Below are 9937 nucleotides of genomic sequence, written 5' to 3'. Positions count from 1 at the left end.
TATACATTTCTTAACGGTCACTTTTGATTCATTTAATGCATACTTGCTGAAAAAAAATATCAGTTTCTTAATTTCATGTACTTTTACCTTTCTAAAACATGGATGCAGTGCAGAGTTTTTATTTTGGTAAGACATCTAAAGGGATACAACAAGATATGTAAATATGTTATATTTATCCAAGATCTTTTCCTTTCAATTCCATTGCATAAATCATAAATCCGTTTTAGCTCAAGCTCAAGTAGATTGTTCTTCTTTTACGCACTCTTTGGTGGAAAATCTGTGACAGTATAGTAGAATGTCTCATTGTTAGTAATGATCATTAATAAATGACAAATCACCCAAAAATAACCAGCAAGGATTTTTAAAAGGAACTAAAAGGTGGAAAATATGGAGGGGAATATGACACTCTTGTCAAAAAAAAAAACTTGTATGTTAACTCAATGTCTGCCCTCATGCAAGTCATGCACTGTAAAGAAGTAGTTTAGAAATGTATAAAGAAAATAAGGCGACTTGATGCAGTAAGACTTCTGAAGACTTCTCTCAACAATAGTTTTTTTTTTTACTCTAAAGATACTTTGTTTATCCAACGTAAATTTGTTTGTTCATGTGATGCAGATTGTCTTATTTTACTAATAGAAAAAATTATTGTCACATAAACTGAAACATCAATTGCTGTCGTTAATTACTGTTGTAATTTATTTTCGACATCCTGGATAAAAAAAATGTGTTAAGAAGTCACCACATTATAAATTTTATATTTATAAACCAATGACAAACAGTGAACTGTTTTGGAAATCTTGATGGATATCTTAATTGAATGTGTAAGTAAACAACACTCTTCATTTGTAAAATATCTTAAAAGACTAAGAAAATCCATAAAATGGATTCAGTTGGTTGAATGGTGGTAATCAACAATTGTTAAAAAGATGAGCTCTTTACATCACAGTACAACAAATAACTAACAATGTTAGTTTTTTCCATATAAATGTAAAAAAAAAAAAAAAAAATGTAACCAAAGATGCCTAGTACACACATCACGTGAAATAAGTTGACTGCTGCTGTTGTAGTAATAATTAGAGGGATCTGCATGCTTTATAACTGGTCGTTTTGCGGTGCTTTGATGTCAAACACTGATTGATCTGCGCAGCGCCGCTTCAAGCCGAGCACACTGTGATACACTTATTAGCAGCTTGTTTACAGGACATTATCCGTCTAACCCAAAAACATAAAACACAATGTGTGTTTAGAAAAACTTTAAAAAGCAGGTATTTAGAAAAAATAAATAAACCACTGAAAAATCAAAAGGAAAATTCCTTCATATTAATAGTATACTATTTTTACAGAATTTTCTTTACTAATACACTGCTTAAAGGTATAATTGTTCAGAATGTGTAGTTTTACTAGTTTACTAGCTAATAATAAAAAAAATTAAATTGTAATTCTTCAAAAATGTGTAAGTGTTCAATAATCCAATGTTGCATTTAAATACAGTTATTCATATTTGAATATTAGACCTATTCTATTATGCATTATTTACAAAATAACAAAATTAAAATCTTATAAAATGTTTTATTAAAAAACGTTTTGCTGAGACTTGATGCAGTGTAAATTTTTGTGTTGTGATGACGTCATCGCGCAATGACATCACAACATCATTTAGCAACAAATCGACCTTCCTTTAGTAACTTCCCTTGAGAATGAGTTGGCAACATTATGACATTCTTTGTTCAGACAACTGTGTCCCTTGTTGGGACAACTCTTGGGGTGATTTTGTTGTCCTGACAAGGGTTTTTATGTAGGCCTAGTTTCAAGAAAATAGCATTTTTTAAGTATTTGAGACTCAAAACGTTTCGTTAACTGGAAAATATATAGTAGCATTTTGTTACACTGTGGTTCTCCATCTAAACATGCCTGTAAAGTAAAAACTTCTGAGAATCAGATACGTCCCTCTCAATTTTCAAATGTAATGCAAATGTATAAATTTAATCTCTTATCCCTGATATTTTTTTTTTAAATAATTTTTGTAGTTACCTTCATCTTTCTGTACAGCCTGGTTTGCTCCTAATAAGCCAAGTCTTTACGCTATAAGAGTGGAAGAATCCCATTTCCAGCGTTTGGCCCCATTTACTGCCGGCTGCACCTTTCATCGAGACCGAGCATCCTGCGCGTCTTTTGGACCCGCTGCTCTGCGAGCATCATGCTGGATGTGCTGCTGTTGATGTTCTTCGCCATCATCGGCCTTGTGTTCCTGTCCTACATCATCTACGTGCTGTGATCCCGCGCCGGTAGCACCGATGCGCCGCCGTGAGAGCGCAATCGTGACTCACGGGAGAGATCTGAGCTCGCAGGTTTCTGAGGGCCCACAGCTGAAGCTGGACCTGATCATGTTGTTGTGCTCACATGTTACAGGAAGAAGCTCTGTTAATGGGATCAACGAGATGTGAATTCACTGGAGGAAACACTTACAAGATGAGACTTCACCCATATCTCTGGGTCACACAAACACTGTTCCTATAGCACAGCAGCTGAAACAAAACCTACACCAAACTGTTGTTTCACCCCTTTCATTTAGCAGATGTGTTGTTCAGATGTGTTTTTCCCAAAGCAGGCTGAAACAGGAGATCTATGGATGTCTGGCTATTATTTTTCCTTTTCTGTTCCTCTGTGTAGTATTTCTGCAAATAACTGTTTACAAATTCCCAGTGCAATGTACACTATCATCAAACTCATGTATTTTGTCAAAGGATGTTCATGAATGACTGATTTTTAAAATAAAGAGCCTTCGTGAGGATGAAACTGCCTTCGGTGTGAAATCATTCATGTGTCATTAATGTATTAAACTCATGATCAAACAGTCTACAGTATTTGTACATTATGATATTTTATGAATAATATGTATGAATAAGGTGCCAGTAAATGAAGGGGGTATAGCTCAGTGGTAGAGCATTTGACTGCAGATCAAGAGGTCCCCGGTTCAAATCCGGGTGCCCCCTATTGCTTTGAGAAAAATTCATATGCGTAATTTAATTGCATATCTGTTAATATTACTCGAGCAAACAAGCCATCCGCTCTCGTAACATCATCAGACGAGCCTGATAAACGAAAATGAAGACACATTTACACTTCAGTCAACCGATTCTATTGGTTTTCAGCGATGCTGGACACAGATAACCAATAGGGAGCAGTATGGGACAGCAGATCAGAAAGTGCCACGTAGACAATAATAATAAAAAGAAAGGAATATGAAGAATTATAGCGACGTCCAACGGCACCACATACATTAACCACCCGGCTCATCCAAAAACACCTTGTTGAATACATATGTGGATTGAGATTTCCCTCAGTCAAATCAGCCACATTTAAGCGTTTTATCTAGTTCAATTATACATTTCATTAAAGTAGTTTTAGCTTTTAATTGTTTTATTTTTCATGTCAAGTTACATTTGTTTATTGCGTGGTTTATGTTATTATTATATAAAACACTCAGATCAATTCAATTTAGTCATTTAGCAGATGCTTTTCTCCAAAGCGACTTACAAATGAGGAAGATGGAAGCAATCAAAATCAACAAAAGAGCAATGATATACAAGCCCAAGTCTCAGTTAGCCTAACACAGTACACGTAACAAGGGTATTTATTTTATTTTATAATAAATAAAAAAGAAAACAGATAGAATAGAATTAGAATAGAGAGTGTTAGAGTTAGAGGGTCAACTAAAGATGGAAGGGAAGTGTTTTCAGCCAGTTTTTGAAGATGGCTAAGGACTCAGCTGCTTGGGTTGAGTGGGGCAGGTCATTTTAAAAGTCCTAGTTTAGTTTATTTGTATTATTAAAGCATTGCATATTTTAATATTTGGAAAACTGGTGTGTTATTTTTTATAGATGCAATACTGTATTATAGACATCTATAGTTCCTAGAAATATTTCCCCACAATGCATCTGGCAATGTCTGCATATATAAAGTACACTGTAAAAACGACAACTCAAAATTGTTCACCTTACTCAGATTTTTGCATTCACTGACAATAAAGTTGCTAGTTGGAACTTGAACTATCTGTTGTAAGCCACTTGAACTCACTTTCAGACGTTTCTGAGGAAAAGTTCATCTTATTTAATACATTGAGTTGATTTTATTTTGAAGTTGTAGTTGACACGCAGTTAGAGTGAGGTCAACTTATCTGCGCATGCTCATTTGAAATTTGTCATGGCAACCGGCTGCGACGGGGTTTCCAAAGATTTTCCCAGGAGCTCCCTTCGACAGTTTGAAAGTTTTGCGTCCGCCATTTTGTCACGATGCCAGCGCCAGCGGTAACTTTCCCTGACGTCTTTGTTGAAAAGAGACATCCCTTCTAACAGGTAAGCTAATCATATGAATATGTAATGTTATATGCATTTGGTATTTGTATTACATGTCATTGTGGGAAACAAAATCGATAAATCATAACCAGACGAGGCGTTTATGGCAATACAAAATCCCCCACTATAGCTAATAGATAAGATAGCTTATTTTGAACAGCTAATCTCAATATAATTATTGTCCACATATTAATTGAAAGATATGTTTGTTATTCTCGATGGCATTATGGCATTTTTTTATACACGTCTGCTTTGCTCATATCAAACCGAAGCACCGTCGGCGGTTATTCACATTACTGCTCGTGACCATGCGCTGCAACCAAGGTAACGTTAGAACTAACGTGCTGCTAAAACTGTGATGCAAAACTTCGATTTGATATGGTAGTTAACTAGATAGATATAGCTTCTAGCATGCAACCTTTGTGTAGGGCTCGCGATGTGTTGGTTTCCGGGCAAAACTCACACACGTTTGAAGGTGTTTTTATGTAATAACCAAACCAGGGTATTTTCAATAGCTCAACAGAACTGAAACAACAAAAATTGGTTTCCTCAAATTCAACACAAAATATCACCAAAATACTGTGGGAAGTGAATACTGCATGGTCAAATGTATTGGCACTCAAAATTATAAGCCCATTTCTAAAGGATAATAAACTCGATTCTACTTGAAGAAAACCTCATACTGTCCATATAAACCAACAGATATGTATAGTGAGTAAACTGGAGATTTTTGTCCATTAGAATGTGTGCTTTTATCACGACAAAAGACATTTGTGAAGGGTGCCAATACTTTCGACCATGCAGTATTCACTTCCCGTAGTATTTTGGTGATATATTCTGTTACATTTGGCGCAACCAATTGTTGTTTCAGTTGTGTTGAGCTATTGAAAACATCCTGCTTTGGTTATTTTATCAAAAAAAACTTCAATAGTGTGCACATTTTGCTTAAGAACCAACAATTCTTGAGGTGCGCCAATACTTTTGGCCATGACTGTATATGACTTCAGTTTAAAGTGTCATGCAAATATCTGTTCTTCTTTTGTCCTCACAGGCTTTGTTGCTTCTGGTCCACATAAATCCCAAACTCGTCCGTAAGATTCGTCTGACCAAAGCTCCAGAAACTTTAGAGGAACTGTACAATGAACTGCGTCAAAAATTTGAACTTGTGGGTGAATTCTGTATACAGTATGAAGACTCAGACTTTGGCCAGGCAGTTTGCAACCTGATTGACATAGCAGAGTTACCTTCAGAAAAGGCTGTCTTGCATATTCTGTGGAGCAATGAGGACATGCCATCACCACCACCTCCAACACCAACTCGGTCATCCTCTATCTCTTCCCTTGACACAGCCATCATTGGATCTCCAGACTCAATCCACAGCTCATCTTCAGTTGTGCGGACATATAGGAGGAACGTTTCACAGTGGCCCATTCCATTCCCAGTACCAGCATTCTCATATGATGTTGAACTGATACTCCGCAAGGGGAATGACACGTTTGAAATATCAGGGAAGGGTTTACATGTAACCAGAGATGTGAAAAAAGAGATTCTGGACAAGTTGGCACAAGAAATATTTTCTGTGAAAGCCTACCCTGAAAAACATGAGTTTGATTCTGTTGCTGCTGAACTTGTCAACAAACATCCCTGCCTCAAAGAGCCTGGTGGTGGTACTGGATATGCGGGATGGACAACCAGCATAAAGTACAAGATGGGGAACTACAGATCAAAACTACGTCAAGCTGGATGTAATGAGGTTAGTGTCAACAGGAGATCAAGAAGGGAGGAGGTGGATGATCATGGTGTCAACAGGCGAAGAAGAGATGATGATGATGGGGATGGTGGTCCGGAGGGAAGGTTTTCCTTGAAAAAACCAAAACGAGGTGAGGTCAACCATGTACCAGATCATCCTGAAAGCTACAATGAGGATGACTTGGAAGACCTGAGGTCTTCCCTGGTTGAAGCCATGAAAAAGAAAAACAAGGACATGGAGTTCATCAAACAGAAGATGGACATGACATTCTCCTTTAGGAGAATGGAGATTGTAGAGATGGAGCCCATGGTCTCAGAGGTTCTGGAGAGGTGGCCCGGTCTATTTCTTGAAGAACAGGTAAGGCATCTTTTTTTTTCTTGAACTTGGTGCATTTGTTTACATTTGTGTTATGTTTTTTTCATAATAGTGTATGTAGGTTCATTTGTATCATGGCTTTGAGTTTGCTGTCTTAATTATAACAATGAAATCACACTATCAGCTTGTTGTATTTTCATTTCATTCAGATTTGTCAAGAGTTCACTCGTGTGACCACCAAGGACCTGATGGGAACATTTAAAGCTGCCCTTGAGATGTTCACCCCTCGTCTGTTGAAATTGTATCGTGCCAGGAAGGGCGCCTTTAGTCGAGAGATGGAAACCCTTTTGGAAATGCTTGACAAACAGGTTGTTATATTGACTACAAGGCCTTTTATTCAGTTTGTCCACTAATATTTAAAGCATTAATCAAGAAGGAACTACCAAGCTAGCACTTTGCACTTTTGATGTAATAACTTAAAGGACAACTCCGGTGAAAAATGACCCTAGGGGTAATTAACACATGGTTACAGAGTAGATCGTTCTCTGGGATGCGTTTTCATGATAATCGAATGTAAAGAGTTTTATCTTTAAAAACAGATTAGCTTATAACGCTAGTATATGGGGCAGAGAGTAAGTTAAAGTAAATCGCTAGTTAATACCACTAACAACGCTCAAAATAACCTCACACTACCACGGTAGCATAATGAGGGTCCTTACATGCAAACCGAAGCATTGAGAACTTTGTACGTGTACAAACAGTTTAATAATAAGATACTTTATAAAGACAGTACATTACGCGTATACAGACAGCAGCCATCTTGAAAAACAGTCTCGTGCTAAGTGATATGAACTGTGACTTGGAATCTCATATGGTCCGTTGTTTCCGGAAGAAAGCACTGAACTCAACAGAGAAAAAAAAAATAACACTGAGGAAGTCACAGTTCATATCGCGTAGCACGGCATTCGTCGCTCGACTTGTCGAGACTGTTTTTCTGGGTGGCTGCTGTCATTATGCTACCGTGGTAGTGTGAGGCTATTTTGAGCGTTGTTAGTGGTATTAACTAGCGATTTACTTTAACTTACTCTCTGCCCCATATACTAGCGTTATAAGCTAATCTGTTATTAAAGATAAGACTCTTTATATTCGATTATCATGAAAACGCATCCCAGAGAACGATCTACCCGGTAACCATGTGTTAATTACCCCTAGGTTCATTTTTCACCGGAGTTTTCTTTTAATTATTTTTTTTGCATCAGCTACATTGGTGAGCGAGTTCCATCTTGATTGACTATTTAATACAGTTATATTTAAAGGATACGTTCACGATTTTGCACTTTGAGGCCCCTCTCTGGGTTGATGAAATAGTGTTTGACACCAGAATTTTGACTATTGGTCCAGTCTTGAGCTGATTTAGAACTGCCATGCTTCAGAATGGCTAGCTACATGCATTCACAAACCTGTCTTTAAATCAACCCTAACTGATTGGTTAGTGGGGTTCGTTGAGTGTTCGTTAAACTAGTGAACTTATCCTTAAAAGACAAAAAGAAACACTAACAAACTAACAGAGCCTGCAATTATTTAATCTGCCTACATTCACAATTGTAGTGATGGGAATACAAATGGAACAAGCACAAGTGCACATGCACAAGTACATTTCACAGAGCTAAACAAAAGTATTTGTTTGTCTTTATATTCTTCCAAAACAGACATCTGACATCACAAGTCATCGCAGACAGGCAGCTGTGGAAGGTCTTCCCATATTTCTGCGGGAGAATACTGAGAAGCTTTTCTCTAGATGCCTGGTGAGTGCAGCTTGGAAGACCTTCAGCTTTTAGTAGTGTTGTATAGCAAAGAGGCCATACACAAATAGACATCACTCTTTATTGACTATTTTATTACAGGACATTATTTCAGTAGTGTTTTTGTTTTGTCAGGCAACTGATGCAGATGACAAACAGGTGAAAGGCATCAAGATGGGGGTCCTCACAGTGTTTGATGATGATGACGACGCAGTCATTAATATTGCCCTTGTGTTGGAGGAAACCATTGTCCTGAAAGACATCCCAGACACCCCGACTGCACTTGCGTATCTTTTTGGCTTGCTTTATAGCCTCAACATGGAGTTCCCAAAAGACATCAGGTATACCTTTGAAACTATCCAGCACATTTTCATGGAAATGTCCACCAATTGCTCACAGCGTGTCCGGAGCTTCAAGACCAAGCTGTTAAACCAGTGATTCATTTTCCATGGGGAAGATTTATTTTATCCTGTCTGTTCATTTATGTTTGGATATTTTGTAAATCTTCACATAGACCACCTTATAGTTTTTATGTTGTTCCTTTATTTTGACTAAAAACAAATCTGTTATTTGTAGCTGTCATATAACTGTCACGAGACTATTGATTGTTTCTCAGTTGAAGCAAGCTTTGTTTCAGCATTGCTGTTATAGTCTGCATCTTTGCTGGTGTGTCAAGTATCCATGGGGAAGATTTCTTTTATCATGTCTGTTCATTTATTATGTTTGGATATTTTGTAAGTCTTCACATAGACCACCTTATAGTTTTTATGTTGTTCCTTTTGATTTCCCCAACTTATTGACATGTGCCTTATTTTCTCTGGACACAAGTGCTTTATTTGAACTAAAAACAAATATTTTGTGTAGCTGTCATATTACTGTCAAGAGACTACGGTATTGATTGTTCAGTAAGCAAGCTGTGTTTCACCATTACTGTTATAGCCTGCATGTTTGCATTTTTGGCTAATTTCAAAGTTCAGATCATTCAGAAAGTTCAGATAATTTGGCTTTTTCAGCTGGGACACATTTCTGCAATATTGCATTATTTGTACGGTCTCAACAAGAAAAAAAACTGCCCATATTATGGTACTGAAACCTGTATTTGCTTTATTACTTGTTTACATTGTGGAATTGTAAAGCAAAGTCGTTCAAATAAACATGCATAAATTAACTGGTTTATTGTCAGTGTATGATTTAATGGGGGAGGGGGGGGAAGGGGGGAGGGTAGTTTAAACTCAAAATAGTAAGTTATTACAGAGGATGGTAATTCGAACTCAAAATAGTACGTTTTTACAGACTTGAAAGTTCCAGTAACTTGAATTAAAAAAAATTAGTTGTCAGAACTTGAAAAACTTAGCTGACGCAACTTAATAATTGTAGTTCTTCAAAACTTAAAAAATTAAGTTGATATCTTCAACTCAAAAATTCTGTGCAGTCGGTTGCCTTGAAAATTTGAGTTGAACTAACTTTTTCTTTTTTACAGTGTAGCCTATATAGTGTATACACCGAATGTGCACTCTTTTGTTAATCAGTAGAAGACAAGAATGCATTATCCTCTTCCGGATCTGTTTTATAGTAACTACCACTGTGTAAAATGTAGGTGGTATAATCTCAGGTGACTGTCATCAGCACCCAATCTGCAGAGGAAGAAAAACATGGAGCGATACTTTCAGTATTTAGGTTCACATCAAACATCACATAACTAAAAGGGAAGTTCA

General features: G+C 37.0%; 1 long non-coding RNA gene and 1 other non-coding gene across 2 annotated transcripts; both read left to right on the top strand.

Moving 5' to 3' along the window:
- The first annotated feature begins 2140 nt into the window (after positions 1-2140).
- LOC132115833 (uncharacterized) lies at positions 2141-2796 on the top strand. Its single transcript, XR_009425576.1, has 2 exons — positions 2141-2348; positions 2410-2796. It is a non-coding gene; the product is annotated as an uncharacterized LOC132115833 (long non-coding RNA).
- A 125-nt stretch (positions 2797-2921) lies between these two features.
- On the top strand, positions 2922-2993 carry trnac-gca (transfer RNA cysteine (anticodon GCA)). The gene has a single exon. It is a non-coding gene; the product is annotated as a tRNA-Cys (tRNA).
- Positions 2994-9937: the final 6944 nt, after the last annotated feature.

Source organism: Carassius carassius, chromosome 1 (genome assembly GCF_963082965.1).
Source record: "Carassius carassius chromosome 1, fCarCar2.1, whole genome shotgun sequence".
NCBI classification, from domain to species: domain Eukaryota; kingdom Metazoa; phylum Chordata; class Actinopteri; order Cypriniformes; family Cyprinidae; genus Carassius; species Carassius carassius.
Note: the sequence above shows the minus strand (reverse complement) of the source record. Positions and strands in the feature narration are given on the sequence as shown.